The 10472-nt window shown below is 38.8% G+C and overlaps 1 protein-coding gene across 8 annotated transcripts in view; it reads right to left on the minus strand.

The window, feature by feature from the left end:
* Nucleotides 1–10472, minus strand: part of LOC139967045 (speckle targeted PIP5K1A-regulated poly(A) polymerase-like) — an 83516-nt gene that overhangs the window by 64073 nt on the left and 8971 nt on the right. The gene's annotated exons all lie outside the window — the stretch shown is intronic.

The raw sequence follows: 10472 nt of genomic DNA on the forward strand, positions 1-10472 counted from the left end.
AATAAAAATAGTTCATATAGAAAAAAAATGTTCATATACTATATATGCATATATATTCATATATATATATATATATATATATATATATATATATATATATATATATATATATATATATATATATATATATATATATGTAAATATATATGTTTATATATCTATATATATATATATATATATATATATATATATATATATATATGTGAGTGTGTGTATAAAGATAAGCTTTTGAAGACGGTGAGATGTAAAAATGGGTGTGCGATGGTATAATTTCTAGTTAGAAATAAATAAATCCGGATATCAGATTCTGACCTAGACTTCAACAGAAATGATTTCTCTTTTCAGGTAAATGTTGTAACTAAATATGTTTGGTTGATATTTTAGAGACATCAAACAAGTCCTTACTAATCCACCAGATGGAAGCTTGGTTGAAGTGGATGAGCGGATCGACGATATAAGCGTGGTAATTTCAACAATTACATAACAGATATATCATGCAGCACGTATCGCGAAATTACAACTTTCATATTAATCCAAGACACATTCCAAGCTATTTAAGGGTGTTGAGCTGTGAAGTACTATCGGTATTCAGTGTCACCAGTAGGTACTGGAAAAAGTCTGGATCCTTGACATATTGAATTACTAAGTGTGTTTACTGTTTACGCTTGTCAAACTCGACCGTAATGACTATCAAAAACGTTTGTTCTCTTTCTCTCCCGTCCCTCCCCCCCCCCCCTCCTCTATATCTGTCTCCACCCACCACGCGCTCTATCTCTCGCGTTATTATACGCTTACAGATTATAGAATATATCTAAAAGGTCTCAGATAAATCCCTAATGTTAATTTAAACTCGTATAGAAAGCTTGCATGTATAACTACATTTAGACCTTTTAGCCTAAAGATGCGTTAGGCTGCTTTATAATACTGATGTTTGAATTAGCTACTATTACCTGTGTAAGGTCACCTTTTACTTTCCGTACTCATACATGCATATGACACTCATTGTTGTTTCAAATAATGCCTCTGTGATATAATTAATGCATGTAACTTTAAGTTTACATGACGCTCATCCAGAGCTAAAGAAGACAAGATTTGTAAATTTATAAAGTGTATTTAGTTTCTATGGGAAGCACAAGTTATTCATTGTCTGTTTAAGATACTGCGACATTCCAAGTACAATTGTCATTTATTTACAGCAGGTGTAGTGGAGAACTTCATTGCACAACGATATGTAAAACACAATGCCAGAATTCATTGCGTATTTGTGATGATATCGTCTAGACATACAGTTAGTGAATAAATGCAGTACATTCCAAGTATACGACTTTAGATAGACGTTCCACCAAATGTAGATCATTTGGAGGGGTGCGACCCCCCCCCCTCCCCTCGCTCAGCTTTGTGTCTATACATGCATGTGGGTTCTTATATTCTGAGGAACAGGGGAGGGTGACCAAGGGGCTGGGTTAAGTCCCGCTCTTGATAGAGGGGAAATCAGGATTACATCTCTGTTCCCACTTTTTTTGTGTAGAGTTGGCGTTCCATATACCTTGTTATCTTTAGAATATCTTGAAGGTTTCACACAAACTATTCGATATAACTGATGAAATATTTAACTAGAAATGTTATCAGAGCACTTAAATAATCTGTTATTTCACAACGTGTGAATAAACAGATTGTCTATACTGACGCATGCGCTATTAAGTTGAAATATATATTGCCGTTTACTAGAAAGTTACTTGTTCGGTTGCCATTGTAATCTATATGGTTTTGTCTTATATAGTTGTTAGATTATCTTTTTGTCCCGAGCTGATTTTGCTATTCCTTACACTTTCCTTTCTTCAGTTTTTTGTTTGTTTTCACTTATGTGTTTTAAGGTATCGAATGGACACATGTTAACACATTAAACCGACGTTTTTCCTCAAAGTTAACATAACACGTAAACCCTCTTGATGTCTACATGAGTTGGCACCTGTGGTATTATACAAAGTACCAAAGTTTTGTTGCAAATATAAATTCTTTTTTTCAATACACTGTTCACTCTAAAGGTACATGCTCTTCTAACCGGACCAGAAGATACACCATACGAGGGTGGATTTTTCCATTTTTTGCTAAGATTCCCAGCTAGCTACCCACACCAACCACCACGTGTCAAGTTTCTGACTACGGGAGGAGGCACTGTGTCCTTTAATCCAAATTTGTACCCAGATGGCAAAGTTTGCATCAACGTAATTGGGTATGTATACTACCAACATATCCTTTTTTTAATGATTTCATGTAAAGTTCAAACAACAAGGGGTTAATGTTCTGCGGCTTTAAGAAATCACAGTTCTGAATTATATAGTAATGCTTTCATGTGTACACTTTTGACCCAGTAAAGATTATTTCGCTGGGTGCAAATAGTATTTTAGTGTCGGGATGGGAACCACCCTACAATCCTATTAATTTAAGAGTTGACCTCAAGGTCATCCTTTTGCGTTTGGATCACCACCTACTTGCGATCCTATAGAGATTGTCTTAAGGATGTTCACAATTTAATGGAAGGCGATATCACGGTTTACTCTCGTAATGTCACGTTTGCTTGTCATTACAGTACATGGGGAGCTACTGCCTGGACACCAGCTCAGTGTCTGTTTACAGTCCTTGAAGCGATTCGTAACGTCATGAACAAAACGCCGTATGACAATGAACCTAATCTAGAATTACCATGGGTAACTTCAGTTGTTTCATGTTTGCACTTGTGCACCATACTTAAATTCTTGGCAAATACTAAATAACATATAACAGGTTAAAGGGCCGAGAAGGGCACATGCCCAATGGTATTATTGTGGCAATATATGATTATATGGTGATGATGATGGTGGTGATGGTGATGATGGTGATGATAAAGGTGACGGTGACAGTGATCCTGATGACGGTGATGATGGTGGTGGTGATGATGGTGATGATGATGATGGTAATGATGGAGATGATGGTGATGATGATGATGGTGGTGGTGATGATGGTAATGATGATGGTGGTGATGAAGATGATGGTGATGATTGTGGCCATGGTGATGATGATGATGGTGGTGATGATGATGGTGGTAATGGTGGTGATGGTGATGATGATGGTGATTATGATGGTGGTGATGATGATGGTGATGATGATGGTGGCCAAGGTGATGATGGTGATGAAGGTGGTGAGGGCGACGGTCGAGTGGTATGGTACAGTCTTCGGTCGGCGAGACGAAGGTCTGCTGTTCGATTACTACCTGATGAGTCTCATAAAGGACGAAACCGGTCGTGAAGTGGAATTATTCTGGTGTGTTTGTCTTTATTAAGTATTATGTATGTTTGATTAATGTTATAGTTTGGGAAAAGCGACGACCATAGGAAACAGTACAATGAATGTATTTACCACGAGACTCTACGAGTGGCTGTTTGCCAAATGATGGAGGAGAAAGAAAAATTGCCAACAGAGTTACAGTGAGTATCTATACATATCAAGACCCTGTAGGAGTAACATTAGGATTAGTGTAGTAGTGTCAGCAAACAGACGTACACTATATATTGATGCAGCGCACTTCACTGTATAAGAGTTGTGTTGGTCGCCTTGAAAATCCGGTGTTTTCTGTGACCTAAGAGCAAAGCACAGCGGATGAAGCGCATGTAGTAGAAGTGCACTCATAATTAACATAAAAATACAGAAGTAGCCCACATACGCTTCAGAACGCATTTAAAAATGGGTATTCCCGCTTCGTCAATTTATTATCACCTAAAATTCGTATATCATTGAAACAACGATGGCGTGAGGCATGATATTAGTTTTGGAAAAATGAGAAACCATATAGACCCGAAATTGGTACACACAAATTAAAAAAAGTCCCGATCTTCGCGAAAAGCTGTTGAACCTGAAGCAGTACACACGTGCATGCAGTCTGCTACAACTTACAGTGTTTTCACTCCAGCCATTTGACATATAGTGCAAATCTTAAAGGAAGGAAGTAACGTGAGTGCGACCTGCAGAATATGTGAGAATGAATAAATTAGATATAAAAATACAGAATATTTAATAAATTGCAAATTCAACCAATATGCATAATTATCTTGTTAGGGAATGTATAATATAACAATGCACCCTGTTATTGATGCATGAACGTGCCCAGACCAATTGGTACAAGAAAATTCGCTCTTCATGTAGCCTATACTAAATAATTGTGTTTCGTTTGGCTTCTTCACAAAGTCAAACATCCTTACTCTTGTAGAATAAAAGTCGCAATTTAAAATCTTCCCGACATAGACCTAAATGAAGGAAATTTTGTACAGCAATTTGATCTTCTTTGCAGATCCAAAATGGAAACGATGTTTCTGGAGAAGTTTGACTTCTACATGAGAAGAATTGAAGAGAAAGAAAAGGAATACGATGGAAAAGAGATGACGGTGGTAATAGAAGATATTCTTTGCTCTCGTTTGTTCACCACTTGAATGATTATTAGATATAACATCAATTAAGTGCATTAATTCATTTCAGAAGCTCCCTGAATTAAGGATTATATTGCTTATTTGATTCTTGTTAAGTGACTCTATACAGAGTCCCTCTTTAGACAGAATACATGACAATGGCAAATATGATCATGTCACGTGGTCTATGCGTCCATCTTTATTCCAACTGATGATAATTGTGGCAAATTTCAAATCAGCATTTTCACATCATATGTATGCCTAGGCCTTAACGATAGAAACAAATTTTGCAGTGGCTACATTAGGAATAGATTTTTGTGACTTTGAGGTGATCGAAACTAGGCCTACTTAATTGTAAAGAGTATCTGGGGATTGAGTGAGGGCTTCCAAAGGACCACCAGGAAGTTAATACTAGCAAATATGCAATTTAACGCGAGCAGTTTAGTCGATAATTTGATTTAATGCTAACATATATGTTGACCAAAGATAGTGCAGGAATATGCATACCGTAAATAATTCACTAAAGTGAAAAAAAAAAATCAATGAATATTAAAACACCTGTAGTCACTTGACATGAAACTGAATAAAGGGGGGTTTATTGTAATGAGGGCAATCATTAGTTGTTTTTGACATGAGTTTCGTTTTCATTCTTGCAGAATGTCTATGGACAGCGACATGGTCACTTTAATTATAAGCAGATACGGACGAAGCTGCGAGAGATCAAGCGCAAGCTAGATCAACGTAGGAGAGAAAAGCAACCGGCCTCAGAGATGGATCAAACAGAGGCAGGAATGGAGCAGCTGGCAATTGAAGATGAACAAGCGACTGATGTCAAAGAAGAGCAAACGGCTGATGTCAAAGAATTAGAGCAACCGGCCTCAGAGGTGGGTCAAACAGAGGCAGGAATGGAGCAGCTGACGATTGAAGATGAACAAGCGACTGATGTCAAAGAAGAGCAAACGGCTGATGTCAAAGAATTAGAGCAACCGGCCTCAGAGGTGGGTCAAACAGAGGCAGGAATGGAGCAGCTGGCGATTGAAGATGAACAAGCGACTAATGTCAAAGAAGAGCAAACGGCTGATGTCAAAGAATTAGAGCAACCGGAAGTAGAAGACTGTCCGGAATCTTAAGAACCACAAAACCGACAAGGACTAGATTTATGATCAATTGAATGAAGCCGATAATCGGTCAAACGACTAAGTAGTGCGCAGTGACGTCGTGGGGGGTTGAGGGATTCCAATTTTCCCCGATTTATTTTTGTAGGGAAATTTGTTCAGAGAATGAGGGGTGGGGGCTCTTGGAAACGGAAGTACGTCACAGGTCAACTTATCTGTTGTCGAAACACTTTGAATCTAACCTCAGCCGTGGGCCTACAGTACCTTCGAGGTTTTTATCACATGCAACCGGAGAAGTATGGCGCGCCGTTTGAAAATATTATAAACAGGGGAAGATAAATACACTTAACTCCGAAAATGAGAGAAGAATGTGTTCCCAAAGGACCGAAAGCATCACTTTAATCTATTTCATTGCTTCCAGTACAAAACGGGCGAGTTTGCTTTTTTCGATGTTATAATCTTTGTTATTACTAGCACCGTCTTTATTTTTGCAAACCATAAGTTTACATCGACATTATACCTACGCGAATTTCAATCTGTGTTGATCAATTTCATTCCGTACATATCATCTTAAATCGGTATATACCATTGGTACATGTATATCGGATTAACAGATAAGTAAGAAAGCCTATTAATTACCGTGTCGATCACTCCAAAATATACGCGATAAAGTGTAACAACTTACAAGTATAATGATAATAATAATAAAAAAAAGGTGATGTGCGACAATTTATCTTCCCCTTCCAAATTAATGTAAACTTAGTTATTTATAGTAAGGATACAAGATTGATTACGTATATGTGTTCTTAAATCATCTTTATACAGTGGCGGAGATTTCTTGTCAGAAGTGGGGGGGGGGGGGGGTTGCAGGCCATTGATGAAATAAAAAGTCATAACTGCTGGCTCACTATCTAAGTGGAGCGCCACCATAGGTTGGCGCGAAGTGCACAAGAAATTTTTTGGCAAATATTGCCTCCCAGATTGCTGTAAATGGCACTGCCCAGGCCATGAAAAGCTGCATTTAACCAAGGGCGTATGCAGGATTTTCTAACCCGGGGGCGCGTATTGCTATCTAATCGTAGCGCCACCATTGGTTGGCGCGCAGCGTACAAGCAAATTTCTGGTTTTGGTACCCCCAGATCAACGGAAATGGAACTTTTCAGGCTTGAAACTGACCAACCATATGTACACTTTGCCTGAGAACCAAGTTTTTCCAAATACTTTTTTTCTCATCTATAACCTTTTTGAAGATTGTCACCAGTCACACATCATGTTCGACTTCATCACATATCCTGTGGATCATTACTTTTGTAGGTGATTCTTCATCGCGGCCCACAATATCCGGCAGCCCAACTGCTCAGAATTTGAAAATTCACAATAATGGTGGGGACGCGCGTCTGTTCTATGACACTATCTAAGCGGATCGCGACCATGAGTTCGCGCGTAGCGTACGATTTTTTGGGCAAATATACCTCCCAGATCGCCGGAAATATGATGCTCCTAAATCTCCTTAAGTTTTAGATCTCATGGCTTACAAATTTAGTTTGGGGAAATACATGGGCGTCTGCAGAAAGAAAATCAGGGGACAAATAATCCAAGTAGACTTTTGTATATACAATGGGTCTGGGGTCCTCTCCCAGAAAACAAATATAGACTGCCGCAAATGCGATTTCCGTCCTATATTTAACAACTGTGGATAAAATACAATAAAATGAGAACTGCTGCATGTCATTTGCACAATGCTGGATCAAACTGCGCCAAAGTTCAATACAGGGGAACTTGAAATGCAGCTATTGGTCAGGACAAATTGGTGGGGACACGGTATATCATGTCCCCACTACTGAAAAAGTTGGTGGGGACGCGTCCCGCTGTCCTCACCAGGATCTGCGCCCATGGTTTGGAGGCTGTTTATCGTGGAACGCCATTTTCATGCTCCCTGATATGATGTGATATCTGCTGTTTGCTTTACAAATTCGAATAATTTTGTCGCTGTTCCTTTTTCTCTTCCCGTTTTCTTGCCGTATTTTCTACTCCATCCTTTTCTCCTTTTCTCTCTTTCTTCTTTTTCTTTTCCTTCCTTCACCTCGTTGAAGTTGGCAAGTGTATACAGTTCCAAAGCTATTCAACAGCAACAAAACGTTATTTTGTGTATGTCTGTAATTGTGGGGTGAAGTTAGCGCTATGAGCTATAAGTTCAAATGCGCAAGGTGGGGGGAAAGGGGCTAGAAATATTGTGTGGGTCAATTCTAACTCGGTTTTCGGTCGTTAATTGTTGATGTAGCCTACCAGGTAAAAGGTTGAAATGACTTTAACAATTTCAAATTTAATAATTTGATTTATTATGCCATTTGGAGCACATAACATAGGCTATAACAGAATATTACTGGCAAAAAGTAGGGGGGGTTTGATTGGGTGGACCAACCCCCCCTCTTCAAATAGTGGGGAGGGGTTAAAACCCCCTCAACCCCCCTGTTTCTCCGCCACTGTCTTTATATAACAATTAAATTCAACTTTCGAATTTTGGGTTAGTTAACAGAGTTCCTCTAATTTACTTATTTTCTGTTGTTATGCTTCATGTGCCTGTACACTTAATTTATTCATATTTTGTTACATTTAAACCTTTTTTTCAAATTAATACCTTAAATTGTCAATATTGTAACACAAAGTTCCGATTAGATCAGGCCTCACCCCATATGACCTCCCATTAGTAAAGAAATGTGTATAGTCTTGAATTAAATATATATGCAACAGAAACTCTACAATTTCATCTTTTTTACGATCAAGGGCGGCGGAACCGGGGGGCACAGGGGGCACGTGCCCCCCCCCCCACTTTTCCTCAGGTTAAAAATGTGCCCTTTTTCTACATAAAAATTGAGGTGTCTTAAGTTAGCAAGAGGCCAGGGAACCAGAATGAACACTCGGGAAGGGCCGTTTCCGGCCATCTAAGGGGTTTGTAAAACCAAAAATTTTGTTGTACGCTTCCGCAACCGATGGTGGTGCTCCGCCGCTCAGATAGTCGTGCACACAACTTTGCAAGACCTGGCTACGCCCCTGACTTTTAATGAATTTCTTTGGGTCAAACTCAGAGCTATTTCGAATGGAAAAAAATTGTTAACATATTAACAAGAAATAAACTCTTATTCGGAAGATTCCTACATTAGCAACTAGCATGATTTCACCTCATTTTGTCTCAAAAGAAAACTTGTTCCTTGTTACTCAATTTGCACATTGGATATTGCAGTGCTAGTATGCATATTTTCCTTGAGGAGGGGAGGGGGGCGTTGATGGAGTGATGTGTATACGCAAATAAGATAAAACAATAAGAGTTCTAAAGGGTACTAAATTTAAGTCTGCATCAGTCGAATCGAATTTCTGCAAAGTGCCCTTTGATGTCGGTGCCTCCCAACCCCCGAGATTAAAAGTGCTACCGCCGCCCTTGTTTACGATACCTTATTTACATATCCGGCTGTTTCAGCGGCCTAAGTGACGAATATGTTGCCGATGATTTAATTTGCATATTGCACAATAAGTAACCTTATATGCAAGAATGCAAAATAAAAATAAGCAATAAAATTACAGGACGCACTTTAGGCCTATATGATCCAAATCCAGAACCCTTCTACCTACTTGGTACGCTCTGTGAAACATGACAGGTCTCACAATTGGGAACATTTTTGTTTCTTCTTTAACCTACTTTAAGCGATCAAAACCTTCTGTAGAGTTTGTGTAAAAGTACAAATTTCTTCCGTTTTGTATTTATGCATCCATGAGAGATTGGGATCACAGGTGGTGGCTTTGTTTCCTTATTGGTCGGGAAGGATGCAACCATCACAAAGTGGGGCCATGTTTCAACTAAAATTTGTTGAAGTACATTATTCAATGGACAACAACATACATACCAATCCATCTGCATGCGTAGTATTGCGTACTGCGATAATATAGGCGATATAGCTCCCTCTAGTACAGTATATTTAGGATTGTGGCAAACTCAGTGATTGTAACAAATGCACACCTTGCGACAAGCTCATTGAGTTGGGCAAACTCATAAATTGTGGCAAACGCAGCGTTTGTGGCAAACGTACCCGTGTGGCAAACGAACTCGTTGTGGCAAACACAGTTGTTGTAGCAAACTCATGAAGTCTTGTTTAGACCCTAGTATGTACAGCCTAGTGTACCTTTCTTTTTCACAAAGCTAATTCCCCATTTGCCGTCCTTTTTCACAAAGCTATTTTCCTTCATCTATTTGCTGTATTGCAGAGAGAACGCCCGTATGGAAAGCCATTTTAACATTTAATCGGGAATTTCGGATATCTCGAAATAATTTCAGATATCTCAAATTAAATTACAGATATCTCCAATTTATTTAAGATATCTACAAATAATTGCAGATATCTTAAAATCAAATTCAGATATCTCGAAATACCAGAGAATTTCAGATATCTGAAATTGAATTCGAGATATCTGAAATTGAATCCGTTTGCATCAATTGAATCAATTTGCAGAAAATTGATGCATTGACGAGATCCGTTATCTCGTCAAAACGACAATTTTCTGAAGTTTGTCAACTTGTCGAGATGGTAGAAAGTGTGCAACTCGTCAATTTGCAGAAAATTGATGTATTGACGAGATCCGTTATCTCGTCAAAACGTCAATTTTCTGAATTTTGTCACGTTACCATCTCGTCAACTCGTCAATTTGCAGATAATTGTCGTTTTGTCAAGTTGGTAATGCAATGTCCCTTCTACGCTTCCGTAAAGAAGCCAATCTGGTTGGCCAATTTGGCCCATTTCCCCCAATAATGTTTATTGAAGCCCTCCCTCCCGGGCGCAGTGAATAATCACTTGGCCCTAGATTGGACTGCGAGACGGTCGCTGTGGAAGAAACATTATATCACATGACACGCAATTTCGTAACAATG

The sequence above is a fragment of the Apostichopus japonicus genome, chromosome 4 (genome assembly GCF_037975245.1).
Source record: "Apostichopus japonicus isolate 1M-3 chromosome 4, ASM3797524v1, whole genome shotgun sequence".
NCBI lineage: Eukaryota > Metazoa > Echinodermata > Holothuroidea > Aspidochirotida > Stichopodidae > Apostichopus > Apostichopus japonicus.